This window comes from Theropithecus gelada, chromosome 4 (assembly GCF_003255815.1).
Source record: "Theropithecus gelada isolate Dixy chromosome 4, Tgel_1.0, whole genome shotgun sequence".
Lineage (NCBI taxonomy): Eukaryota > Metazoa > Chordata > Mammalia > Primates > Cercopithecidae > Theropithecus > Theropithecus gelada.
The window spans coordinates 87,979,299-87,990,122 of NC_037671.1; positions in this window are offsets into that span (position 1 = coordinate 87,979,299).

Below are 10,824 nucleotides of genomic sequence, written 5' to 3' on the forward strand. Positions count from 1 at the left end.
TTTCTATTTGATGTTTTGTATGAGTCACCATTCCTTCCTTACAAATGCAGATAGACCTTCCTCACAAATGGATGGGAAGCTCATTCGGAAGTTTAGTTTGAAGATGTCCCCAAGTTTTAGTCACCAATTTTAACTTGTTAGTAATGTGTTGTAAATATTAATACTCATGACTGACGGCAATGAGTTCTGACATCTCTCCCAAATCAGTTTGTGATTCTAGAAAGGGACATGTTCACAGGTGTTAACACATTTTTACATATGGTTATAAAAATTCCTACACAATGTAATAGTCCTACTACCTCAACCACCCTTCTTTCCTTGTCCAACGTTTCTCAGCTCTTGTCATTTTGAGCAGTATGTCTGCAATTTAATGTGTGGGGGCTTATGTGTAACATATGTTCGAAAATAGAAGGATAAATGGCAGAGCTGAAAGTTTAGGTGGGATGGGGAGAAAAGACAACTAAAATACAAGCTATATTCCCCACTCTACAACAACAAATGCCTGAAGAGAGAAAGGTAGGGTGAAGGGACTAATTTTGGTGAGAAAATTTTCTCTTTGGGAATCTGACACCTTAGTAATACTGAGTTGAGCCAGGCACAGTGGCTCAGGCCTGTAACCCCAGCACTTAGGGAGGCTGAGACGGGTGGATCACGAGGTCAGGAGTTCAAGACCAGCCTGGCCAAAATGGTGAACCCTCATCTCTACTAAAAATACAAAAAAATTAGCCGGGCGTGGTGGTGTGCACCCCCAGCTACTCGGGCGAGGCTGAGGCAGAAAATTGCTTGAGCCCAGGAGGTGGAGGTTGCAGTGAGTGGAGATCACACCACTGCACTCCAGCCTGGGTGACAGAGCAAGACTCCACCTCAAAAGAAAGTAACAGTTGAGAGTTGAGCCTTAAAAGAGAAGTACTTGACACACAAAAAAGGAAAATAATTGCGAGAGGTAAAAGTCTGAGCAGATGGTGGTGTAAGAAGATGTACAACGCTGTAATCCCAGCACTTTGGGAGGCTGAGGCTGGCAGGTCACCTGAGGTCAGGAGTTGGAGACCAGCCGGCCCAACATGGGGAAACCCTGTCTCTACTAAAAATACAAACAATTAGCTGGTGTGGTGGTGGACGCCTGTAATTCCAGCTACTCTGGAGGCTGAGGCAGGAGAATCGCTTGAACCCAGGAGGCGGAGGTTGCAGTGAGCCAAGATTGTGCCACTGATCTCCAGCCTGAGCAATGAGTGATACTCCGTGTCAAAAAAAAAAAAAAAAAAAGATGTACAATGTCCAGTAGCTTAAGAGAAATGCAAGGAAGGAAGGGAAGTTTTTTGAAGGTATATTGGGGTAAGAACACGAAGGGCCTTCAGTGTCATGCGGAAGAGCTTCAACTTTATTCTGTAAGCATGGCAGTCCTCAAAGGTTTATGAGTAGGGAATGGAATGCTTGCTTCAATAAGAAAACGTAGAAATAGGGAGGACAGCTTCATAAGGGAAAGCTTGAAACAGACTACTTAGGTGAGGATATTTCAGTAGCTCAAAAGAGAAAAGGACCTGGAGGGCATTATCAGAGGCATAGGCTTATTTGGGGGAATGTTTTAGAGCTAGAATTGAGGATTGGGCATCTGAATAGAGGGTAAGGAAGAGACTTGAAATTGAGCAACTCAAAGGATAACACTCAATTAGGGGGTTGCAGGGGGATCAGAATTATAAAGGAAGGTCATTTTGATTTGGCATGTTGAACTTTGGGGTGCCTCTAGGACATCCATGTGGAAAAGCACAGCAAATAGATAGAAAATAGGTCAGATCCAGAGGTATGCCTTTGGTAAATAGTGCACAAAGCAGTAATTACAACAGGGAAATGGAAGTGGAATATTTTGTCTCTATGTCTCCTTTTTCTCCCATAAGATTTAATGCTTTTAGGCCAGGCACGGTGGCTCACGCTTGTAATCCCAGCACTTTGGGAGGCTGAGGGGGGCAGATCACTTGAGTCCAGGAGTTCGAGACCAGCCTGGGTGAGATAGGGAAACCCCGTCTTTACTAAAAATACAAACATTAGCCGGGTGTGGTGGCGCATGCCTGTGTTCCAAGCTAGTTGGGAGGCCGAGGCAAGAGGACTGCTTAAGCCCGGGAGGCAGAGGTTGCAGTGAGCCGAGATAACGCCGCTGCACTCCAGCCTGGGCAGCAGAGTGAGACTCCCTGTCTAAAAATAATAATAATAATGCTTTAACAGTAGTCTTGACCTCGTCCTCTCTGCCTCCTATGGACTATCAACTTCACTGTGATAGTAAATTAGTTGTTGAATTAGAATTTCCTCATGAAACTTACACAGAGGTTGGTTTTTTCCCATACCTGTAAAAGTCTGTGTTAGCAGACAGTTCTAATTTGAATTCTGAATTCTGATAGCAGGGGCCCAGTTGGTGCAAAGGAGGAATGAAATTTCCTTCCCTTTTCTACAATTTGAAATTGGGTGAAACTGATCTTTTATAACTCTTTATCTCTTCTTGCAGCTCTCTCATCTCCTTATAACCCTCTTCATCTTATTGCTGGATAAACTATCCTTTGTTTTCGTGGGTGGAAGGCAATTTATATGCAATTGATATCTGCTTCAGGTTGAAGGAATCAAGTATATGCATCCTTGGGTATGAAAGGCTGATAGTGCCATCATACTCCTATATTTAAATGTTTGAAGGGCATTGCTAAACTAAATACATTTTAAAATCACAGAATTGCCTTGCTGAGTCTGATCCCTGAGCCAACTCCTGCAAGTTGTTTTCTCATTGTTGTACTTCTTTCCTTCTGAATGTAGAAATCTCCCGGAAACTGTTCCATGAGTTTTCAAATGGGGAAAGAAAGTATGCCTGTGTTGTGAGATGAGATGGTGTAGGAGACAGAATTGTGTAAACACAAATCGTGTAATTCAAGAACTACTTGTTTTGTTAACTTGAATTATAAAAATGCCTAATTCAATAACAATTTAAGATTTAAAAAAGGTGTTGCATTTAGTGAGGGTCCACTGTTGAGATTTTAGAATTCATTTTCTAGAGCAGGGTTTATAATGATGTGGGCTTAGTGTAGAACTGGCTACACAAATTTTAAATTCCCTCGTTAAAGGAATAGCTTATCATAGATTATGTGACATTAATCATAGTTTCTGAATTTAGTAATGGTAAAAAGGAACAAAGTGGGACAATTGATAGAAGCAACCTACATAATTTATGAAAGTCAGATGCACATTTATCAAAGGAGTCTACATGTTCTATTCAAGCTGCATTTAATTAGAAGAGGTCAGATAATCTTGAACATTTAACAATAAAAGACAAAATGACATTAAACAATAATAAAAATACCTCATTTCTCTAGTTACTCACATAATATTTTTATGAATGTGGAAGAAAAGATTCAGGAAAGTTAAGTAATTTTTCCTAGTCTAATACAATTAGCATTCAGAAAAATATGTCTGGTTGTAAAGACACTAGATAATAATCACACTTCTCCAAAGCTGGTTATATATACAGGGCTGCTCCTACTAAATTATTACAGATAGTTCTCTCATTCCAAGATTAGAGTTTGTTAATCTGCCGTTGTCAAATGCAAATTACAAATGTGTTCTGGCATCTTGGCATTTTAGGATCTTGGGCAAGGGATGGCAAGCAGAAGTGTTTTCTTTTTTCTTTTGTTTTCTTTTTTTGGAGACAGAGTCTTGCTCTGTCACCCAGGCTGGAGTGCAGTGGCACAATCTTGGCTCACTGCAACCGCCACCTCCTGGGTTCAAGTGATTCTGAACTTGAAGCTTCCCAAGCAGCTGGGACTACAGGTGCGCGCCACCCTGTTTGGCTAACTTTTATAGTTTTAGTAAGTACAGGGTTTCGCCATGTTGGCCAGGCTGGTCTCAAACTCCTGGCCTAAAGTGATCTGCCTGCTTCAGCCTCCCAAGGTGCTGGGATTACAGGCATAAGCCACCCCACTGGGCCTTTTCTATTTGAGACAGGGTCTTGCTCTTTCATGCAGGTTGGAGTGCAGTGAGTGGCAGGATCACAGTTCATTGCAATCTCTGCCTCCTGGTCTCAAGTGATGTTCCCACCTCAGCCTCCTGAGTAGCTGGGACTACAGGGACATGGACATGGGGTTTCACTGTGTTGTCCAGGCTGGTCTCAAACTCCTGAGCTCAAGTGATCCACTGGCCTTGGCTTCCCAAAGTGTTGGTATTAGAGGAGTGAGCCACCACACCCAGCCAAAAACATTTTCCCTTTTTATGTTTTCAGGGTTTTTAAGTCATTTCTTCCTTTTTTGTAGCCATTTTGATGACTTTTGGTTATTTCCAATTGCAAATGTTTGATTTAAATTGAACTCACAATTGCCTACTAACAGTAAGATTTTTAAACACAAGATCTTTATTATTTCACTTGACAACATGGAATCAGAGGGCTTTCTGGTCCCATCAAAACTTTGGATAAGTTACAATTTGAGGGAATTTTCTAACTATAAAACAAGGGCTTTCAACAATCCCTTCCAAAGTTCAACAAAATTAACCTTACTCCTCAAATGACTAGGCATTTAATGCTCTCAAATTTGTTTTGTTTTGTTTTGTTTTGAGACGGAATCTCGCTCTGTCGCCCAGGCTGGAGTGCAGTGGCTGGATCTCTGCTCACTGCAAGCTCTGCCTGCTGGGTTCATGCAATTCTCCCGCCTCAGCCTCCCGAGTAGCTGGGAAGGCACCGGCCACCATGCCCAGCTAATGTTTTGTATTTTTAGTAGAGACAGGATTTCACCGTGTTAGCCAGGATGGTCTTGATCTCCTGACCTCGTGCTCCGCCTGCCTCGGCCTCCCAAAGTGCTGGGATTACAGGTGTGAGCCACTGCGCCCAGCCTCAAATGTTGTTTTTACTCTAAGTCATAAGTACGTATGCTCTCAAATTTTAGAAAGGATTACTATCAAAGACTGGAAATGTCCCTTTTCTACCAGTCTTTCAAGGCTCTTAGAGTCACTGTGCATTCAGTCCAGTCTCCTTAACCATCCAGGTCTATTTCTTAAGTTCTTGTAGATGCCTGAGACTAGATCCCGAATTTCAAAAATAAGAAAACAGAATTGTTTATGAAAGCTATTCAACCAACATTTTCTGGCTATACTTTAGCTAATTAGAATACCCCATGTACGAATATTCCAGTTTTTTGGTTTTTTTTTTAAACTTTACTTTGTTAAATTCAAAATACTTGGGGGATAGATGGAAATATATGTGGCAAAGCAGGTGTAATTAACTGCTAACTGTAGAATCTAGGTAGTGGGTATATGGATGTTCCACTTTAAAATTCAGCTACATTTAACATTCTTTTTATGCTAAGTATTTTTATAATAAAGCGTTAAAGAAAATAGAGTTGGGGAAAATTAAGGCTGCTTTACTGGTTGACTCCAACATTATATATAATTTGAATATTTGCTTTTTTTCTAATAATTCTAAAAGCTCACTTATATGTAGCATACAGCACAAATAAGTTGATCTTACGAGGTTGTAAACTTTGAATCTTTTGAATGTTTTCCTCTGCATTTTCAAGTAGGTTGGTTAATTGGTTATAACATCTAAAAAAACAGAACTCTAGTTAATGACAGAAACACCAAGGCCATTGTAAGTAAGAGCTGAAAGATTAGAGAAACTATAACGTATTTAAGCACTGGCTTATTTAGGAAATGTGACAGATAACATTTAATGTTAATGTTGACATAAATGTTAATACTTGAAGAATAATTAGAGAAGGATACAGAGGTTAAGTAGGGATTATAAAGATTCTGAAAAGGGCTTGGTTCGGTGGCTCATGCCTGTAATTACAGCACTTCGGGAGGCCTAGACAGTAAGATCACTTGAGGCCCGGCATTCGAGACCTGGCAACATGGTGAGACTCTCCATCTCTACAAAGATGCTGAAAGGGATTTATTAACTGTCCATGGTTTGAGAAGAGAGTTAAATAAATGCAAGTGGAATAACAAACTGCAAGCAGTGAAAGGAAATGTGTTTATGATGCATGTCGCCAGGCACGGTGGTGCGTGCCTATAGTCCCAACTACTTGGGAAGCTGAGGCAGGAGGATGGCTTGAGTCCAAGAGTTCTGGGCTGTACTATGCTATGCCAGTTGGGGGGTCCACACTAAGTTCAGCATCAACACGGTGACCTCCCGGGAAGGGGGACCACCAGGTTTAGTAATGAGGGATGAACTGGCCCAGATTGGAAACAAGGAAGTCAAAACTCCCGTGCTGATCAGTAATGGGATCATGCCTGCGAATAGCCACCGCACTCCAGTCTGGACAACACAGCAAAACCCTGTCCCAATAAATAAATAAATAAATAAAAGATGCATGTCCCCAGAAAAGAAAGGGGCTGACTGAGGGTTACTTAGCACTGAAGTGACTAGGGAGTAGAGTGTAAGGCAGCATGCAACTCTTAACATTTCACCGGTTCCTGCCTTTTAAAGTCTTTCATGCTGAATTAACACCAGTGAAGTAAATGAGATGCTGAAAGCATTGTTTGAAATTATTTCTTAAGTAATGTAGTTCCACTTTCTATGATAGACACTGAAACTACAATCTTTTGGTCAAAATAAAGGGTGGACAAGGTGTGGTCACAAAAGCCCAAATGAGTATCAATTATATTTGACCACTGACAGGCAGCTCAGAGCTTTGTATAAAGGACTATTTGTACTTTAGAATACAAAATTTTCATCCATGTTTTTAAGTGGCATTTTTAAAAATCCTATTTAATAGGATATATGAGTAAGAAATTATAAAGTATAAAACAATATCAAAAATTGCTAGAATTTATATAGTCATGCACTGCCTAACAACAATCAGGTCAACAATGGACCACATATATGATGGTGGTCCCATAAGATTATAATGGAGCATATATAGAAACCTGATACGTGGCACTTAATGTGGCACTGCAGATCAAGTCGCGGAAACATCCCCATTACCGGTATTCAGTATCGGTGCTGGGACATTTGAATTTCTGCATGAAAAAATATATTTAAATATACATACCATCTAGATTTGGGTAAGTACACTCTATGTTTGCACAACAGAATCGCCTAACGATGTGTTTCTCAGAATGTATCCTGTCATTAAGTGATCTATGACTATATCCATTAAAAACTGTAATGAACATCCTAACTAAAATATTAATATTTTAAATTCAGCTACATTTAACATTTTAAGGCCAAAATTTTAACGTTTACTGGCAATGAATGTTTAAAGATTTTTTTCCTAATAGTCTTATGAAATTATATAAATATATATATTTTACCAGGTGTGGTGGCTCATGCCTGTTATCCCAACACTTTGGGAGGCCGAGGCGGGCAGATCACGAGGTAAAGAGATCGAGACCATCCTGGCCAACATGGTGAAACCTCGTCTCTACTAAAACTACAAAAATTAGCTAGGCGTGTCGCACACGCCTGTAGTCCCAGCTACTCGGGAGGCTGAGGCAGGAGAATCGCTTGAACCCGGGAAGCGGAGGTTGCAGTGAGCCGAGATTGCACTACTGCACTCCAACCTGGCGACAGAGCAAAACTCGATCTAAAAAAAAAAAAATTATATAAATACTTCACAGTGTTCAGATAAATTTAAGTAATATTCCTTTTATTTATTTTTTTGAGACAGGGTCTCGCTCTGTCACATAGGCTGGAGTGCAGTCATGCAAACACTGCTCACTGTAGCCTCGACCTCCTGGGCTCAAGTGATCCTCCCACGTCAGCCTCCTGAGTAGGAGGACTATAGGCATGCGCCACCACACTCCGCTAATTTTTAAAAATTTGTTGCAGAGGCCGGGCGCAGTGGCTCACACCTGTAATCCCAGCACTTTGGGAGGCCGAGGCGGGCAGATCACGGGGTCAGGAGATCAAGACCATCCTGGCTAACACAGTGAAACCCCGTCTCTATTGAAAATACAAAAAAACTAGCCGGGCGTGGTGGCGGGCGCCTGTAGTCCCGGCTACTCGGGAGGCCGAGGCAGGAGGATGGCGTGAACCCAGGAGGTGGAGGTTGCAGTGAGCTGAGATCGCGCCACTGCACTCCAGCCTGGGGGACAGAGTGAGACTCCGTCTCAAAAAAAAAAAAAAAAATTTTGTTGCAGAGACAGGGTCTTAACATGTTGCCCAGGCTAGTCGTGAACTCCTGGGCGCAAGTCATCCTGTGGCCTCAACCTCTCAAAGTGCTGGGATTACAGGTGTGAGCCACCATGCCTGGCCCCTTCTTATTTTAAAAATGTAACATTGCTCAGAAGAGTCTGACAAGTTAACAGCTTATGTCAATTCTGAAAAGATATTTAACAGTAAAATTGTTACTATAAATCTGATACTGCCTCACAAGTGTAATTCCCCCAACCCACAAAAGTCCATTAATGTTTTCTTACTATTAAAAGAAACAGGCTATCAGTTGGGGCTTGGAAGGTTATTTTATATTGAGATTTTTGTTGACATTAAAGTCAATTTAACAGCATTTTAAAAAAAATCCATACTATTAGGAGTAAGCTAAGAAAACTGGAATGTAGTTTTATTTATTTATTTATTTAATAGAGATGAGGTCTCACTGTGTTGCCCAGGCTGGTCTCAAACTCCTGAGTTCAAGTGATCCTCCCACCTCAGCCTCCCAAAGTGCTAGGATTACAGGCCTGAACCACCGTGCCTGGCCATAGTTGTTTCTTTAGATAACAGGTGATCAGTCTTATAAGCTACACTTCTGTAAAAACAAAACAGGTGGTCACAAGCAAATACTAAGAATTCTGGATCGTGTCCCTCCATCTACCTCTATGAAGCAATTTCTAAAAAGCATGTAGTACTTATGCATTTGGTTAATAGAATTTTACTCCTAGAGAAGTAGTAATTTTGCTTCTTGCTTCAATTATACATTTTCTGAGGAACTACTCACCCTACACAAGCTTTAGCACACACAAAACTAAACAGTAATGAACATGCAAGCAATGTAGTTATAGGACTAAATATTAATTACTGGCTAGGCAGTCTCTCATGTGAAGAGAATGACCCTTTCATCTACCAACATTCTGAAAGAACCTGAAACCTGACACACAGTAAGATTTTTTTTTTTTTTTTTTTTTGAGACAGTGTCTTGCTCTGTTGCCTAGGCTGGAGTGCAGTTGAGTGATCTTGGCTCACTGCAGCCTCTGCCTCCCAGGTTCAAGTGACTCTCCTGCCTCAGTCTCCTGAGTGTCTGGGATTACAAGTGCCCGCCACCATGCCTGGCTAATTTTTGTAATTTTAGTAGAGACAGAGTTTCACCATGTTGGCCATGCTGGTCTCGAACTCCTGACCTCAAGTGATCCGCTCGCCTCAGCCTTCCAAAGTGCTGGGATTACAGGCATCAGTCACTACACCCGGACTTTTTTCTTTTTTGAGACACCCAGGTTGGAGTGCAGTGGTGCGATCTCGGCTCACTGCAACCTCTGTCTCCCGGGTTCAAGCAATTCTCCCGCCTCAGCCTCCTGAGTAGCTGCGATTACAGGGTGTGCCACTACACCCGGCTAATTTTTGTATTTTACGTAGAAACGGGGTTTCACTATGTTGGCCAGGCTGGTCTCAAACCCCTGGCCTCAAATTATCCCCCCGCCCTCCCCGACAGCCTCCCAAAGTGCTGGGATTACAGGCATCAGCCACCGCGCCCAGCCTAGATATTCTTGATTTTAATTTGTAACCTATTTACTAGCTTATAAACAGATGTAGGTTATGGTGTTTTGAATTATGTGAACCAAACATATACCTAGGGTATCCTCAATACCCTATTTTCATCCAGGGAGTGATTTAAATGCTAAGGTGCATAATTCACATTTAGTACTAGGAAATGTTTTCTAAATATTTAAATAAAAAAAATGAAAGAAGAAATTGATATTTGAATGCTTATCAGGTACTTGGCATTCTGCTAAGCATCTTTTTTTTTTAACCCTAACAACCCAATGGGGCAAATATATCCACATTTTACAGGTAAGAAATTGAGGCTCACAGATGTGAGGTAACTTGTCCAAGGTTGCATAGCTAGTAAATGTGCGCAGAATTCACACTGAATTCTGACTTCAAAATCTGTAAATGTCTCACTGAATCATTGGTCCTTAAACCCTTGGGAGTCATGGACTTGTTTCAAAATTGTATAAAACTACATCACCTTTCTTTTGAGACATGCACACACGGTAGTTTGGCATTTCACTTTACACGGCCTAGACTTGAAGCTCTGGGTCTATTATGCCACGTTAAGATCACCTGCACCAGACTGTACTGCATTAAGTAGCATGTAGCTATCTATACAAGTACCCTGCATATTCTACTACTCTCTGTCTTTGGAAAAGAAATTTAGTTTTTAAATCTAATAAATTATTTTTTTTGAGAGTCTTACTCTGTAGCCCAGGCTTGAGTACAGTGGCACCATCTCAGCTCTCTGCAACCTCCACCTCCCAGGTACAAGATTCTCGTGCCTCAGCCTCCTGAGTAGCATGCGCCACCATGCCCAGCTAATTTTTTTGGGTATTTTTTAGTAGAGACGTGCTTTCACCATGTTGATCTGCCCACCTTAGCCTCCCAAAGTGCTGAGATTGCAGGTGTGAGCCACTATGGTCAGCCAGAAATTTAATGTAGTTTAGAAGGATTACAAAAGTATTTCTACATACCTTTAAATTTTGACTAATTTTGCCTCTGGCAATGGGATCAAAATAAAAGCAGCAATTCTTATTTGTAATGCAACAGCGTGTCTTAGAATAGTTAGATCTCAAGTAAACTTTACAAATAAAGTACTGGAATTAATTTACATTTAAAAATAAATTAGCCCAGTGGCATAAAATTAAATCCGAGGC